Source organism: Dermacentor albipictus, chromosome 4 (genome assembly GCF_038994185.2).
Source record: "Dermacentor albipictus isolate Rhodes 1998 colony chromosome 4, USDA_Dalb.pri_finalv2, whole genome shotgun sequence".
NCBI lineage: Eukaryota > Metazoa > Arthropoda > Arachnida > Ixodida > Ixodidae > Dermacentor > Dermacentor albipictus.
The window spans coordinates 72,413,437-72,431,446 of NC_091824.1; the positions used below are offsets into that span (position 1 = coordinate 72,413,437).

Here is an 18,010-nt window from a genome sequence, read left to right on the forward strand (position 1 = left end):
CTGGAGATGCCGCATTGCGCCTCTAAATTTTTACTTACACAAGTCTGGTCTCGCTGTGTGTTCTCTATGTTCTTTTTGTAATGCATCTGGATGTATTGAGCCGTTTTTTCTCTCGTGCGCCAATCTTTAGCACAAAGTAAACCCTGAATTTTAATTTAGACAACTTGGACTTTTCTTGACAATACCAACCATTCTTTATTTTGGGGCGACTTCACTTGTATCCAACCACAGGGATGCTTTCATAACAGTATACAATTTTATTAGAGAAACAAAAAAGAGTATTCGCTGAATTTCTTAACGGTATAATTATTGCTATTATTTAACTTCTTTATATTACATTATTTCATCTCAAATTTCTTGACAGCCCCTTTAAATCTAATTTGTAAGGCGTAATTTTCTGATCCTCTCTCGGCTATTTAATTGTCTACAAAAAAATCTAATAAACATGCTTCACACCGCCGGCTTTTGGGGCAATACTTGGTAGAGGATATGAGCCAGTACTTAGTTTCCAAGACAAGTAATTGAAAGCGCAGTGGCTGCCTCATCTGCTTGGGTGAGGTCTCTGACCCTGATCGATGTGCTACTTCAGAGTTTACCATCATGGTGTATGAATTACTGCTATCGTCATGATGCCTCTAACCGGTCCTTCCGCGTCTGTCAATAGCGCGTTGCTGTCATTATTTTATTGTTATTCTATGGCGAGCAAGACTCGTATGGGCAACAGCACATCAGTCTGTACATGGCAACGAAGGTCCGCAAGCCGACGCCCGATCTCTCCAGCACACCGGACGAACATTACCGAAACCTGCTGCCAACAGTCTGAAATTCGACAACACCACAGAATGTGGGAAAGGGACTACACGCAACCGTGTAAATAGCTAGACAAGGAACAAGAAATAAAGCGAGAAAAGAATACGGATTAACGCGTACTCCAGCCCAAAAAGAGTGCACGGATGTCACCAACAACACTGAACCAAAATGCGCACATGGAGGCGGACCTATAACCCATTTTGTGGGTCTGTCAAAACAACACAGAATTATAAGTAATGGAAGATGGGTCTGTCGAATGTCTGTCAATAAAGGGTCTGTCAAAACAACACAGAATTATACCTAATGGAAGACTATTGAGCTGTGGAAGGAAGTATTGTCTGGCGTAAACCCGAAAGCCCCGCGAGCGCTAACCGAGTGGGCGACATTGGCTGCAAGAGCCAAGGGACTCCCAGAATATATGCAGACGGGCCACCAATATTTAAGGTAAATAAAGTGATATCACACTGATCAGTCCAGTAATAATCGTTTGTTCTCCCGCCTATTAGGTTGGGTCATGAACAAAGATAGAAGTTGCTTAGGCACATAACTAACCAGTGCTAATGAACGAGGAAATGAGACTGAAAGATAAGGAGGAAGAACGATTTCCACACTAGGCACGCAGAAGCCAAACGGCCTTCGTCTTATAATTCTTCTCAACTGGTCATGCAGGCTTGGTGCATGTCAAGAAAACCGGCAGCCCTTTTGTGGCTCTCCACCTTGTAGAATCACTAGTCCGCGGTCCTATAATCTTCTATAGTGTAAAGATACAGTAACTTCTAGGGTCTCCTATTCGGTAAAAGTACATGAACCTCATTTGCTTAAACCTGTATTAGGGACAAGTTTCTTATGTTCGTATAATGGGCAAGCGTACAAGACGTGTTCTAAACTAGGTTTTGCGAGACATGTTCGTCCGTGATACGGGGATGGAGTTAGAATCGTGTTCTGAGGGGATCTACGTCGACTGGATAGCAAGCAACTTGTGTCACCCCATTTCAAGTTGCTCATCGTTTTCAATTATCGTTACCAGATGGACTATGACGGGCTTGAAACTATACCGAGTTTTATGGGTGGCTCTGACACGGAGCAATGGTCGGCAATTTTTGCAAGTATAGGATCGCCTTCAGCAAGCAACAGTACTCTTTTTACTTTTTCTCTTCCTCATCTTTATCATCGTTATTATCATCGTCATTAGCATCATCTGCAGGCTCATCATCATCTGTGTTACAATTGAAACCATCTGACATTCAAATTAGGATTGAACAGGTGTCCGTAAAAACTATTCAAATGCCCCCTTTGTCAAGCTTAAAGCCTTGCGCTCCTGAATATTCACTTCATCTTTAGCACGCTGCTAATGTTCCCAGTATGCCCCGATTCTCGTTTATGAGAATTGTGTGCGTCGAGGATTGTATATTATGTGATTTAATTTGTGTGTTGATTGTCTTTAATGCTTTTTTTTCTCTGGAGTGCCTTAGTACAGGTATGTCCGGTGCATCAGGCGACAACATTGGTGAACGAGTAACCGTGAATATATTAACTAAGCAGCATGCACTCTACATTCACAATGTTGCCCATGGAAGGATGTTCGTTTTTTGAGAACGCAGACACCTCATAAATGGACGGTATTCTACGATGCCAAATCACGCTACAGGCATTAAAATGTGTGTTAAAGAAAGGACCATACTACCTGCTCGTGATGGAAATCGCCGAACGTTTTTTAAGGCCCACGCCGCCAGTGGAGAAAAGCCGCACTGTCTCATCCAGTGGTGCGCACTAATTGTTTAAGATGTGTGCCGCACCAACAAAATCATAGAGACGGATCTACAGACAGGCAACATGGATAGCAGGCTAGGCCACCAATATCTTCTCGAGAAGTGTAAAAGCCAAAGCAAGCACAGAAAAAAGATAGCCGAGATCAACAAGCAGATCGACGAGCACTGCCAAGCCTTGTCTAGGCAGCAATGGGACGAAATGGGCAATTTGATTGACGAGCAGGTGCGCACGGGAGGCATGTGGAACGTTCTGAAACACTTGCTGGACTACGCCGGCACCAAGTCAAACCAGAGAATTGTCCTCGAAGAATTGTCCTTTGGGAGAAAGGCCGCAGAAGCTGTAAAAAAAGAACTTCAAGCTGACTGACTTCCTGCCAAAAACCAGAAACGTGTTGTAGTCAAGTTACTAAAGAGCATGCACCTTGAGGCCTTAAGCAAGGTAGTCGAAAAGAAGTGACAAGTCATATGGAAATCTTCACCGGTAAAACCCACAAACCGGACTGCCCCCTTCGAGCCATCTTTCAGAGAAAGAAACGTGGCAACGAACGATTGATAACTACCAACAGTTGGCAAGCACCCGTTTCAATATGCTGTACAAAAAAAAAATTGGAGGACGCTTAAGCTTCGCCTTCAAGAGTGGAACGCGATAGCGTTCCCGTCGACCCGCCAATGGGTGTAAGACAATGGGCTACAGGGCAGCCATCACTTACGAGGCGCCCCGCATCAGACGCGGTGAGCGTCGAGCCATATGGTCGAGCAACGCGGCGTTCGGCGCAGCAACGAAACGTGCGCCTGAGCAAGCGGAGCGAACCAAAGAACTCGGTATTCTGGAGGGGGAAATGATGCACGCCAGCCAAACGCCGTGATCGGCACGGGCAGAGAGATAGAGAGATAGTGATCTAAAGAAAGCAAGGACGCTTGATTCTACAGAGGGAGCAAGGCGAAGCGTTGTCAAGGGAGAGAGTCCGAGCCGCGACAGCTCCAATGCGCGCGTGGCGCGCCATCTGTCGGGGCAGCGCCGTACATGGAGAGGAGGGGGTCTTCTGTGTTTGCCGCAAGATGGCTCTCCGTGTGCGGAAAGCGCAGAAGAAATGCAGCGAAACGCACTTCGCTACTCGTGTAATTGCGACTTCTGTAAGTTACGTGTTCATAATTACCGATATACACCACAGTATAACTTTCCACGGCTCGTTTCGAAGGCAACACCGCATTCACTAGAGGCGCGTTTGTACCTTTTAGAAGCATCGAAATCGTGGCTGAGTGGTAGCGTCTCCGTCTCACACTCCGGAGACCCTGGTTCGATTCCCACCCAGCCCATCTTGGAAGTTGCTTTTTATTTATGGAGTGCCTGCCGTGATTTATGGCTCACGGTCAACGCCGCAAAACGCCGACGCCGACACCGACGCCGACGACACCGGCTTTTCTGCGACACGAGCTCCTTAACGCTATCGCGTTAAAACATCTGCGCTCGTGCTGTGTTTCTCCTTCGCTTGTCCTCGTCTTTTCGCGCTGTTTAAACATCCCCTCACGTATGAACCAACTAGCGCTCAAGAACTTCCTACTAATTGCAACACCGTCTGTTTCAGTTTCACAAACTGAACAACCTGAATCTTTTAATACGCTTCTACAGTTATTGAATATTTGTTTATTTATTATGCGAAGCATATTACGAGAGGTCAACCCAGCTCCTCAGGCGCGGCGGTGTCGCCTTCAATACCACGTGGCACCGTGACGTCACGACAGAGGAGAAACGGGGCTCCAACTCGCGCCGTCGCTCGCGGCGTCGCGGCGGTATATAAGCAGCTGCGCTTGCCTCTGCTAGACACTCACGAGGTGAGATGCCTCCTGGAGACAGAGCTGCTCGTTGGAATGAGAAGCGAAGGTTGCGGCGTGCTACAGAGACTGATTTTCTAGGTGGCTTTGGCTCAACTCTTGCAAGATGGGCTGGGTGGGAATCGAACCAGGGTCTCCGGAGTGTGAGACGGAGACGCTACCACTGAGCCACGAGTACAATGCTTGAAAGCGGTACAAAAGCGCCTCTAGTGAATGTGGTGTTGCCTTAGAAACGAGCTGTTTCTAAGGCTCAGGCGCGCGTCGCTTGCTCAGGCGCACATTTCGTTGCCGCGCCGAACGCTGCGTTGCTCGACGCTCACCGCGTCCAATGCCGGGCGCGTAGTCTTTTTTTTTTTATTGCGACAGCGTGCCTTCTGGCATAAAGAAATGTTTAAACATGTAAATACACTCCGGATTCGCGGAGGAAGTCAAGCAATGTCCGGTGGTGGGGCCCCAAGATCCAACTTTCTACGTCCGGTGGCCGACCTGGGGGTGGTCCACAGCGAAGCAGGTGTTTCTGGCGGAGGGCATGTAGAGAAGGGCAAGTCCAGAGGAGGTGCCCAGTGTCCACCTCGCAGACAGGAGCGGGACAGAAGGGGCAGGAATCGCTCATGGAGGCACGGTACTGTGCCGACCACGACCAGGTTATCGCAGGGGTGAGGGCGACACGGAGGCGTAACCTTCGTAACAAGACCTCTTCCCAGCGCGCTAGGCCACCGGGGAGGTCGGTGCCACACGGTGGGAGAAGTGCTCGCGTGGCGCGCCGAAGGTGTTCTTTTTCTGCGAGGAGCTTTGTCTCCGGAGAGATGGGGGCCAGTTGAAGTGGACGCGAAGGTTTGTTGTGGCTCGCTGCATCCACTAAGGCTTGTGTGGGATGCGCATTGCGACGTATCCATTGTACACGTACTGTAACGGATAATTTTTCCACTGTGTCCTGAATCTCCTGTGCCAAAACGCCGGAATTCAGAACACGCCGCAGACAACGGATGGCAGCTGAGGAGTCGGTGAAGATATCAATGTGTCTCCTAGATGGCGGAAGCAGCGGACAGAGGATGGATACTGCGTCTCGGATTGCCAAGAGCTCCGCCTGTGTCGACGGCCAGGCAGGGGAGCAAGCATACGAGCAGGTTGCGATGTCTGACAATATTTCAGGACAAGCGATAGCCGTGGTGACGTGATCATCACTCACACTAGCGTCGACATACGCTACATGTCTGCACGAAGAGCTTGCACTCGTAGCTGATGGGCTATTTGCTATCATACTCGACTCTCTAAAGTGGCCAATGGATCGTGTGTGTATGCGAGTCAGAGGCCGATTGTCCGTAACTTGCTGATAAAGCCATGGTGGTCGTGGCGAGCAGGAATCGCACGGTATCACTGAACCGTCTGCCATATACTTCTCAAGAGCTGCAGCTTCAGGTATATTATTGCACTTTGCGGAACGAGCTTGGCGACGCTGGTAGACCAGTTCGTCTAGCGTATTTAATTGCGCTTCGGCCTGGAGTGCGTGAATGGGTGTAATTTGTGGGAGGCCCGTAATAACCCGCATTGCTGCTCGATTGATAGATTCCAAGCGGTCCCACTCTGCTCGTGTCATGTGGTGAAACTGGGCTTGGTATATCAATCTGGGCTGTAGCACAGTACGTATGAGGAGGCGGGCAATGGTGGTTGTGGCACCACCTGACTTTTGAGAAATCCTACGGATGAGGTGCAGCATTTGGGATGTCTTCTGACGTGCTGTGCGACTCCAGGGGCCGGCGGAGCCGGAATCGTACAAGTCAAGGCCGAGGACTCGGAGTGAGTTGACGATTGGAATTCTGTTTCCGTGCAAGAGAAGGACGATAGGGGTGGTGTTGAACGCACGGCGGCCGCGCGCCTTCGCGACCGGAAGCAGAGCCGTCTTTTCAGGCGACAACGTAAGTCCCAGAAAAGAACACCATTGATCAGTAATCGTAAGAGCGAGCTGCAACCTTGTGGCTTGAATTTGGAGAGACGGGTGGATAGTCCAGACTGTGATGTCATCCGTATAAATGAGTGCGTGCAGGTCAGCAATGTCGCCCAATCGCCATACCAAGGGTAGGAGGCTAATGTTGAAAAGTATGGGGGCCAGCACTGACCCTTGCGGTACACCGCGATGTGGGCGAAAGGATCCCACATTCTCCTTGTTGATGCGTATGGCGAATTCACGAGATGTAAGAAAGATGTGAATAAACTTGCATATGTGGGCGGGTAAGTGAATCCAGTGCAGCACTTCAACGAGGGCAGCGTGGCTGACGTGGTCGTATGCTTTGTGCGCATCCTTGCCGAGCACGGACCTCACTCGGGTCGATCGGCCACCAATCAAAACCATAGAGGACAAGTGACCTAGGCCGTCTTCTGCGCCAAGGTGGGGGCGGAAGCCAACTTGCGACGGGTGGTACCAGTGATGTACGTCTAGCCACCACTGGAGACGGTTAGCCACCATGCGTTCCAACAATTTCCATAATGTACACATAAGAGAAATTGGTCGAAGATTTGATATGTTGTCATGAGGTTTGCCGGGCTTTGGGATGGCGATTATAGCTGCTTGCAGCCAGTGCTCCGGTACTTCTCCTGACAGCCATGCAGCGTTTAACGAATTAAGAACATCTTCCAAAGTGGCTCCTTCTAGGTTTTTAAACGCTTCATAGGTCACGCCGTCAGGACCCGGGGCCGTCTTCAATTTCGCTTGGTCTATTGCAGCGAGAAATTCAGCCACCGTAAACGGAGACTGCATCCCAGCGATAGCGTGAGTTGATGGGAGTGCCCCTGCACTCGGCGGAAGCGTAAATGGGGCGGAGACCACAGGTGGCCGCGTATCATAACCGGGAAATAATGCCTGCGCCATGTCAAATGTAAAGGCGTCTGCGGTCTTGCCAGACGCGAGGCACGCGCTGGAACCTGGGTCAGGAGAGCGTCCACCAACTTCCATTGCTCGGAACGTTCTCCAAATTGAGGCGGCGCTGGTGGTTGGACCTAGCGAAGAACACCAGGCCAACCAGCGTTGACGTGAGAGGCGGCGTTCGTGGCGTCTAGCTGCAGCTGTCAGCTGACGGTGGCGGAGTTGAGCCTCCACGGAATCTGGGTGTCGGCTGGCTTGAACCTCCGCTTGGCGACGCTGTGCCCAAAGCTGCAGGAGTCGAAGATCTGGCGCCGGACGAGATTCCTCGACCCATGACGTTAAAGTGGCTGTTTTGACCGCCGATTGTAACATTGGGATGGGGTCGCATAGAGGGGCAAGAGCGTCCCTTGATAACGAAGCACGAAACGTGTCCCATTCAATCACCCTACATTGGCGACGGAGGCGGTCAGTTTTCTGAGGGGCTAAGCCGAGCCGAATGGGATGGTGATCACTCCCCCAGCAGTCCGGTTCCCGATGCCAGGTAAACTGTCTGATGGCCCAACCACCAGGCCAGGTCCGGTGAATACGCTGGCATTCGTGGGTGGGTGCAACGTCGTGTAGGCATGGATACGTCATTAATGAGATTAAAGTTGTTCTGGGTGAGAGTATCAAGGAGGAGACGTCCACGTTCACTAGACACATAGTACCCCCACTCACGGTGAGGAGCATTGAAATCACCGACGATGAGAATAGGACAGCCAGGATGATGCCGACGAAGCCAGGTGATCCACCCTAGACGAAGACGGGGCGCCTGTCCCGAGTGAGGACGCACATAACACGACACAAGCACAACAGCACACTGAGAGAGTTGCACCTTTACAGCCACGACCTCTTGCCAGGCAGTGCACCATGTCACCATAGGTATAGCCGTCTGAACGAGGGAGGTACGAACATATATAGCTGCTTTGCCTGGTTTATCACCCGACAGGCACGCACGGCGATCTGGGATGGAAGGTGTTGCGTAGCTAGTAAACTCCGAGATTCGAGGAAGAGAGTTCTGCTCCTGCAGGAGGAACGCCCAAGCTCGAAGTGAGCCCAAGCGAATGCGTTCTCGGAGCTCGCCAACCTTGTTAGCGAGACCCCGACAGTTCCACTGAATCACATATGAAGGCGGGTTGGAGGCCATTGTGGTAGCCATCATAGTAAGTGATCCGCAAGGGTAGCAGTTAGGGCCTGTAACTGTTGCACAACATAACGCAGAAGCGATGCCGGGTCGGAGGCGAGTTTAGGCGCAGGTTCACGCACAGACGCAATACCTGACGCCGGCACTGGTGAATGACATTTATGAGGCGTTTGTGCCGCCGATGACCTATTTGTTGTCGACGAAGTGTTCGCAGTGACAAGGCGGTTGCGGCGAGAGTTGAGTTTGGATAGTTCCGTTTGCAATTTTTCGATGTTGCGATCGATGTCACCCAATTCCTTTTGAAGTTCCTCCTGGGCCGTTGAAGACGCACGATGCCTGTGGCGAGTCCGGCTAGTAACATCGCTGTAAGTTGCCTGAGGAGTAGATACCCCCTTAGATGATGAGGGGTCGTCTTCCTCGATGGCTTCATCCTCTTCTGTTAGCGGAGCGAAGCGGTTGGGAGACACCAACAGGTCCTGGGTATGTGGAGTAGGGCGAAAAGTGCGAACGCCGCGTTTACTTTTCTGAGCCTTACGTTTCGTTGGGCAAGCGCGATCCGTTATTGAATGGTCATTGGATTTGCATAGACCACATCGGAATGCTTGGGAGGTGTTTGGCTCATTTGTCTGCACCGGAGCCGGGTTAGGGCACGATGCACGCATGTGGCCTTGTTGTAGGCACTGGTAACAGTATACTACGCTTGGGCATATGGACGAGGTCGAAGGACGCACCCATTGTAGATAAACCGTTTGGGTGGGGTAGCGGGCCCGGAAACTGTTATCAGGCATGTGCGACCACGTCCTAGGTAGCGGGCTAGCAGCACATGATGAGTGTCACAAGTCAAAGTATCACGTAGAGTTTCCGGCGGTTCGTCGGGATCGACCCCTGTTACCACGTAGCGAGAGATGTCCGTGCCAGAGAGCAGGTATGCTTGAACGGGCAAGACGCGTCCACTGGGAAGGGTGATTGCTGTCAATGTGCACAGGGCACACACTTTCTCTAAGGACGGCACCCACACCGACACCGTGTCGGAGGCCCGGTGATACGTGTAGCCTGAGAAGCCCGTCGCGGTGACGCAAGAAGCGAGCGTTTTCTGAAGGGTCGTCGTAGGGATGTCTTCTATGTTGTAGCCTTCCTTTGGACGGATGGCAACTTTGTACGATGCAGGGGGGCTGTTAGACAGGCGTTCCGGGAGAGCATCTGGATTCAACAGACACGGACGCTTCTGGACAGTAGCACCTGACGAGGCAAGCACTGGAGACGCGCCCGGTGATGCAGCGTTGCACAGAGACGCCTGTGTTCGCGGGTCCCCTACCTCGTCTTCCATCGACTCTTCGTTGGTGGCGGTAACCGACTCAGCAGCAGGAGTAGTCGCCATGATCTCCACAGCTAACTGCTGCCGCAGCTGCTCTTTCTTGCGCGGCGTTATTGCGCCTTGGCGGGAACGCTGTTCACGCGATGAGGCGGCTAGGCCTAAAGCGCTCTGACTCACTTTAGGCGACGCTGTCTTGCCCCCGGGAGCATCCCGGGGGCCGTCGATGGCTCGGTTCGGTGCCACAGGTGGACTGGCTGCGAGGAGCGGCCAGAGGTGGCGGAATTTCACAGTTCCAAAGGGAAAAAAAGCGGGCGCGTAGTCGCTGCGCCGTAGCCCATTGTCTTACGCCCCTTGGCGGGTCGACTGGAACGCTGTCGCGTTCCACTCTTGAAGACGAAGCAGAGTAACGCATGAGTTGTTTCTTCGTCTAGCCGAACCAAATATAGCCAAGCAACAGCAGTTCACCAGGCTAAACAGTGGCTTAACAACTAAAATAAAGGCTAGTATGCTTCGCATCCTGGGCTTAACCTTAGCTAAGCCACAGCCATTTTTTATTTATTTATTTATTTATTTATTCATACATTTATTTGTTTGTTTGTTCAATACCCACAGCACCTTTCCACACATTACAAGGGGAAAATAAAGAACATCAAGCGCATTCACGCAATACGAATTAGAAATAAATAACACATTACGAATGGTAAGTACAATGATCAAATAATTATAGACACTAGTTGCATGCAGAAAAAGAAAGAAACGTAAGCAATGTCGTATCGATGCAGCCAGGCATAAAGGAATCATTCCATAATACATCAACCACTGACGATGGTTGATGTAACATCACAGAACTCATTACAGAACCCACGCGCTCTTCAGCCACGTCAGCCAGTATCCTCGACTTCATTCTGACTAATGGCCCCGCCTCCTGTTCTCATATTACTCTTCTCCGTGGCTTGCCCGCGCCTACCATGTACACTGGTCAAATGACACAAACGCCAAATAAAAAGAAGTAACGTCTAAGTGCATGCCATGGTAGAAAAAAAGCTAATTATGCAAGTGTCATTTCGGAGTTATCATTGTGTAGAGAGCAATTTTTAGAGGACCACATGTCACGAATACTTGAGGAAAACTGGTTGTTTCCAGGGTTACGTTTTGTAGGCTAATTGAGAGGTATATACGACTTATTACTATAAAATGCATAAACAACACACCATGGTTTAATAATCAACTCAAAAGTATCAATAACAAGAAGAAGCGTCTCTATCGAAACGCTGACAAAAAACAGGCAGTCTGTATCTTGGAAACGATACGAAAATGCGATCCTCAGTACCAATCACGGCTGAAAGCAACACGTGGGCATTTTTTCCTTCATCACTTGGCATTGATGCTTATCACTAATCCTCACAGGTTCTGGAGCATAATAAATCCAGTTTCTTATCCAATGTTATCCTCGCATATTCAGAGAGCGAAATAGTTGGCGAGATAGTTTCGGTCTTCATGTGTCCGCAAAAAAATGACACGTTTTCCTCAGTGTTGGTCATGAAGATATTACTACGTGTACTACATTAGGCGTGCTTTCTGATGTAGGCATGTCTGAAATAGTAAGTGATGAAGAAGGTATTTTTCTTCTTTGACGAGCCGATTAAAATTATCCTCTACGTGTGATCAAAATTGATTCAATCACAAAATATTAAAAACACAGCTGAACGACTATCCCGTGCACTCTTCGCGATGCTTTCACATTCCTTGTCTAACTCGAGCATTCCAAATGAATGAGGAATGGCCAAGGTCTTTCCAGTCTTCAAGTGCAGCAAGTTGCCACTTCACCACTCAACTACAAACCCATATCGTTAACAAGTACAACCTGCAAATTATTAGAACAGGTCGTACATTCACAGGTACTGAAATATTTCGAAGAGCACAACGTAATTTTTATGTATCGGCGTGCATTCCGCAAGGGATATTCACACGACACGCAGATAGCTGGCTTTATTGTTGACCTGCAGTCATCCATAGGTGCTGGTATTCAGATCGACTAAATATTGCTTCATTAAGGTAAGGCATTCGACCGTGTTCCACACCACTGTCTTCGAACTGAACTAGCGAGGCATAACAATCATCCGCTAGTTATTGCATGGAATAACGATAACGACTTCTTATCTTATGCAGGATGCAGTTCCCATCACAAACAATTTTAGCCCTTCATGTGGCCAGGCAGCGTGTTTGGGCCGTTAATCCTTCGCATTTTCATTAACCATTTGCCAGGCATCATTTCATTCAGACTGAGACTTTTCGCATATGACTGCGGAATTCACCGTAACATTTATTCTCTAATTGTTGCATAGGCTCTTGAAACAGAGACCTTAACTCTGTAAGTGTTTGGTGCGGTAATATAGGTCGATGTCACTAAATTCCTCAAAGACTAAATTCATGTCTTTTACTAATGAAACTACTACACTCCAAACGTTCTACGCAATAATCGAAACTAACGTTGAGCTTGTATCCAGTTATTAATACGTAGACCTCTTGCTTTGCACCGACCTTACGTGGAAAAGCCACATTGAAACCATTTTAGCATCTGTTAACCGCTGTCTAAGCCTCATCAAACGTTGTCTGACACATGACTCACCCCTCTTTACGAATCTAGCACACACTACAATAATGCGACCAAAGGTTGAGTATGCGTAGGCCTTACGGGACCCAGAAGAAGAGTATGTTATTAAAGATATCGAATCTGCAAACGCGTGCTGTGAGGTCTATTTTTTCGGACTATTCAGGAACAAGCAGTGTCACACAGTGTAGACAGCGTGCTGAATTCGAGAATTTGTCAGTTCGTCGGCAAAATAGCACCAATACTACTCCTTCGAAAACATTATCACCGCCCGTTCCTTCATGATTTTTTCACGCCCAGTCCTCTATAATTCTTCATCGTGATCATCTTTCCAAGTAAAACACGTTTTTCGCTTTTTCGCCGCACATCACAACACGCTCATTTTTTCATACTACGCAATACAACCCAGTGGAATAAGCTGCCATCTGATAAAGGAACAGAACTCGACTTTAATCAATTTTAGAACTTTTCCGATCAGACCTTATGCGCTGAATGTTCATCAACTGTGCTCGTCCCCTTCTTATCGCTCTCCCTGTTTTAATTTCTCTTTTTTCGTTTTTTATATTTACTTATTGTTAAAACGAACTGTTTAGGGGCACTGAACTTTAGTGTTTTGCATTGTATAACCATTGCATGGTTCTACATTACAGAAAGTGAATCTAACGCAAGTTGTGCTTACATTTCGTTTAGTGTGGTTGCCTTTATTGTTTTCCGCGTTTCTTTTTTACCGTGTACATCGTTGTCACCTGTTGCACGTTACCTTCCACAATTTTTCATATCCCCCCTGTGTAATACCCTCCAACGGAGGGCCTTACGGTATAATAAGTATACTAGTACGTAAATAAATAAATAAATAAATAAATAAATAAATAAATAAATAAATAAATAAATAAATAAATGTGTGACGACAGTTTAACGGTTGCCGCCTAATGCAGACTAGCAAATATATTGTGAATTCCTGCAAAAATATAGTCATAAAAAGGATTAATCTATTTAAAGAAGTTCTAAAATCTTTTTATGTCTAAATATTGTTGTCTGTGTTGAAGAAGTTAAGAGGTCTGATCCCGGCTTATTTACATGTAGGCTTTAGCTAAGCTAATACTTCAACGCTTACCTAAAAGAAGGCATGTGGCAAGACGTCAAAGAAAGTAACCATCCCAATTCTGTTCTGCTCCCCTACAATTCAACATCCAAGCGCGGCAGCTGAGCATTGTAATAGACTCCAGGAGACTGCGTACTATCAATACATAAAGCAGCATCTGTTAAGAACAGGTAGACAATCAAAGAACAAGTAGAAAGTATGGTTGCAAAGTACCTACCCTTGCCGCAAGCTATATTACTTTGGCGCACACGTTCGAAATTATTGCTTAGATTACAGTGGAGCGCCATAGATGAACCGGTACATCAAAGGAGACCTAATTAACTTAATATGAGGCTTGGTGTGCTGGCCGTTTTCACAAAGAAATGTGTGGCGCTCTTGTGCGTATTACAGAGTTTGTGAGCTCTAAGAAGTAGAGATTCGCACTGGCCAGTGATATTCAGTAATGCGGCAGAACTCGTAGCTTCAATGTTATCAAGTATTCCTTGATGTTTGAAAAGTGAGATATGCTTAAAATGATGCAATACGTTTGATGATGATGATAATGAATACACACATGCAAACAAAAATGTGTTTACAGCGTACTAGAGGTAATATTCTCGGTTTTCAGCTTTTGCTTCATTACCCATATGTCATCTTTGTACAGCTTCGCAGAGAGGCTTTTGTGGGTTAGAACATCCAATTATTCTTGTCTTGCCTTTAAACTTCACCTAGCTATAAGGTCAGTTTATTTTTATATTACAGGATCCCTGAACTTTGTTTGAAGATCAGATTTAATTAGTGAAAAAGAAACGTCACTTTTATTTCAACCAGGAGGAACTTTCGTGTGTGAATATTCAATGCATTACCAGTGCTAGGCGTACACATTCGAACCTAGTCTTTCGCAGATCAAGAAGGCTCCATGTAGTGCTACTGAACCAAGAAACGTTCCACACGAAGGAAATTCCAGTGTTTAGAAGTGGAGCTGTATGGTCTTTGTTTAGTTATAAATTGGAGAATATATTGAAAGTTAGAAACATGTTCAAGCATATTAGCATTGCATCAATATGCGTACTGCGAAACAATTCAAAGAGAACCTTAAAAAAACCATCGAAAACGACTGTCAAACTCTAGCGATTTTTTCATGGAAGATCTCGCGCGATATGCTGCTGGGTTGTGGCTAAACTTATAGATCAACTGTATTTGTTGATCGTACCCGGAGTGCGAATGCTGTGTGGTTGCATGAATGGCTCGACGCCAAGAAGCTATTTTCTGCCCGTTGCGCACGAAATTATAAAAAAAGAAGGCGGATGAACAGGAAGTGGCGTTTCAGGAGATCATGGCAGAGAGTTGAAGCAGCAACACTTATTGCTTTTGAAATCTTCAATCCAGGGTCACCTCTAGCGATGTTTCTGATTCGGCGACATGTGCTCTTAACCGCTTCACAAAGCAATAAATTACCATATAAATATAGTAATTTATTGTTTTGTATATATATATATATATATATATTCCAGGCAACGATACGCAGATGCGCTAAGCTTCCCACTCGAACACTCCGTCTTGGACCCGCAGTTTTCACTTCACTGCTTTAATCAGGGCCCGACGCGAAAATACACTCTTCTGCGCAGTTTCGTTTACATATTAGCCAAGCGTACGAAGTGAACGCACTTTCTGAAATACCACCCCTCTCGCAGGCCTTGTGCGGACTGTAATGCCACAAACTTATTCTATCAACTACACCACCGAGACTACAGGTAGACATTCACTAAGATTATTACCCCACGCGACATGTGCAAATGCGATTCGCACAGATTGATGAGGTAGTTGTCTTACGCATTTTCAGCAGAATCAAGGTATTATAAGGCAAGGCGATATTGATTTGTGAAACAAAATTGTGAAATTTTTCTTAGGATTAAAATAATAAAGATGCGTTGCGCAGGGTATTCTTTTCATTAGAGCAAGAGAGTAAATATCTTTGCATATTTACATGTGGATTTACCACTAGCTGTCATGAAGAAGTGAAAAATGCGAAGCAGAGTATGTTACTTCCAATAAGCACAGAAATAAACAAAAAATCGGTTTGAACATCTAATGAGACATCGCCAACAGCATGACAGGCAAATAATGAGGCAACGTGCCTATATTCGGTACACGGCAAAGGCAAAAGGTGAATGCAACTACGGAGGGTAATATGCGTGAGTAGTCGCATGTCAAATTTGTTGACATGCTATCGGTGGGCAGTGCAATGGAAGTTTATCAAAACAGAAAATGAGCTTCCTCTCGTCCAAAAAATGTGCAATATCACGGCATACTCAGGGGTCAACATCGATGTACCCTACAAAAACTTATATGAGTATCGCCATTGCATTGAGAAAATCTGCCTGAAACATCCTTACGTACTTCCATTCATCCGAATGCAATGCCACTGGCAGAGTCGGTCTTTAATATTCACTAGGTATACAAACTGTTTGCTAAGAAATTCGGTTCACAATGCTGATATATATTGTCCGAAATTCTACTATGTTTCTACCAACGCCCTGTCTTCCGCTTAACTTGTGCCTAACTGTGTTCCATCACCGCCCTTAAATGTCTGTGTAGGGTTTTTTGTGTTTTCGCTTTGCGATTCCAGTACCCAAAGCAGGAATAAGGAAGAACAATAAAGAACAAAATGCAGTGTAGATCGTATTTTGCAGTGTGTTTACCTGTGGTCTCTCCATCACAGCATATTCATTTTAGATGATAACCCTTTGCATATCCCTTCCGTCAAAATGAGAACAACTTAATTTCTAGAAATCATAAACTATGTAACGAATGAATCGCATTTTTAAAGTATTTATGCTTCTGTGAATCCTGCAAAATGACTTCTTTGTAGTTCTAAAGAACGCTACATTAAAAAACGAAAACGGGATAGAAAACTATCAGCGGTCATATAGCTAGCTATTCTTCAGCAATATATACAGTCTTGAGTCCTAGATAAAAAAGCAATGGTGGTCGCAGCACAATAGAATAAAAAGCTAGAATATCTTCTTAGATATGAACTTTCCCCTTCATGAAACAAATTTAAATGAGGGTAAAAAAACGAATGCCACAAGCTACGTCTCCTCTCATCGCTGCTTATGCGAGCTGAATTCTCATCACAAGTATGTTTGATCTATTTCGCAAATTCGGCAAGCTGCTGAAATTAGCCGCTACGGCTACAAGCGGATGAGATCGTACGTGAATGACTGGTCGTCGTCACTTCATGCAGCGAGAGACAACGTCCGTCCTGCCCCAAGCTTTATCACACCGTGACCTGCAATGAGAACACAGATAGCTACTCTTAGGAAGTGGGATATATTGGTTATAGTAGGCATGCACCATTTGTATCCATTAGAAGGATTGTATTTACTAGCAAGAAGAACAATTGCCTATATGGTGTATCCTAATCTGGAAGTCTTCTTTATTGCTAGAATTGTGTGGTGTTCACTTTAATGCTACCACATGGTGAGCATCATGTGAGATTTCGTTTGAGGTCGTATAATACCTCTTGCGCTGTTTCATGAACGTGCAGAGGCTGATTTATCTCAGCAAATCCTTTGTAAATAAAGAAAGTACATATTAAGCATATACATTATTTCACATCGCTGAATAAGGCGAAAGTGCAGATATTATTACAAAGGTAATAATTTACACTTAAATGAAGTGTTGGTGAAGCTAGGAACATTCATACTACTCATCGATCTCCTACACCTGCAGGCACTGCTCTTGCTTACAACATCGCGCGGCTGCCTTAATTAGGGATACCTCGCAATTACACCAAGGCATGGTCACTCTTACGCCGTCGCCTACTAGGGTGCTTAGAAAAGTCGGTTTTTAGAAGCACCCTACAAGAGCATCGATCTCATGGACACAACGTGCCTTGAGTGATGCTGAGTTAGCATTTTAAATGCGTAAGCACTTCTCTTCCTACCCGAAGAAGAAACCCGTCAGCCGATAACGTAAGGCAAAAAGGGTGACAGCGAAGGCTAGCAAATGGGCCTTCGAGCTGCCTTTCGCTTACACGCGAGCTAACCAGCAAGAACAGAGCGCTCACGAATCTATCAGCACTACGCACTCTGTCCACATCGCCGATCGCTTTCAAGATGGGGCCTCTGCCACTGTGCCATACGCAGCCACCGCCAGAGTATGGCTGATCTAAGTGGCGAGACCACAGCGCACACGAAGCTATCAGCACTATGCCCAATCTATCCTCACCGCAGAATATTTTCAAGATAGAGCCCGCGTGGCCGTCGTCCTCAACAGTTCGAGTCGCCGCAGCGCTGTTGTCTGTACTGGTCGCATCAAGTTTCATAGCATTGATAATGGCGCCGGCATGCGTGGACATTAGCGTATGGGAGAACGCTTACGCTTACTTAGACAACTCTGAGATGACTTTCTGCCTGAATTCTTTTTAATGCGAAGCGTCACATCTGCAGCTGTCAGCAAGGTCACGAAATTTAATTTCAAAGTTTTTTGTCTCACCTTAAAAGTCCAATTGCCACTGGCACAATCATGCAACAAGTCCAACTA

General features: G+C 46.7%; 1 protein-coding gene across 11 annotated transcripts in view; it reads right to left on the reverse strand.

Moving 5' to 3' along the window:
* LOC135902071 (uncharacterized) overlaps nucleotides 1–18,010 on the reverse strand; it is a 79,074-nt gene that overhangs the window by 57,866 nt on the left and 3,198 nt on the right. For all 11 annotated transcript variants that reach the window (XM_065431981.1, XM_065431980.1, XM_065431976.1 and 8 more), the window contains exon 2: nucleotides 16,679–16,754. The gene's annotated coding sequence lies outside the window, so the exon portion shown is untranslated. The remainder of the gene's footprint in view (nucleotides 1–16,678; nucleotides 16,755–18,010) is intronic.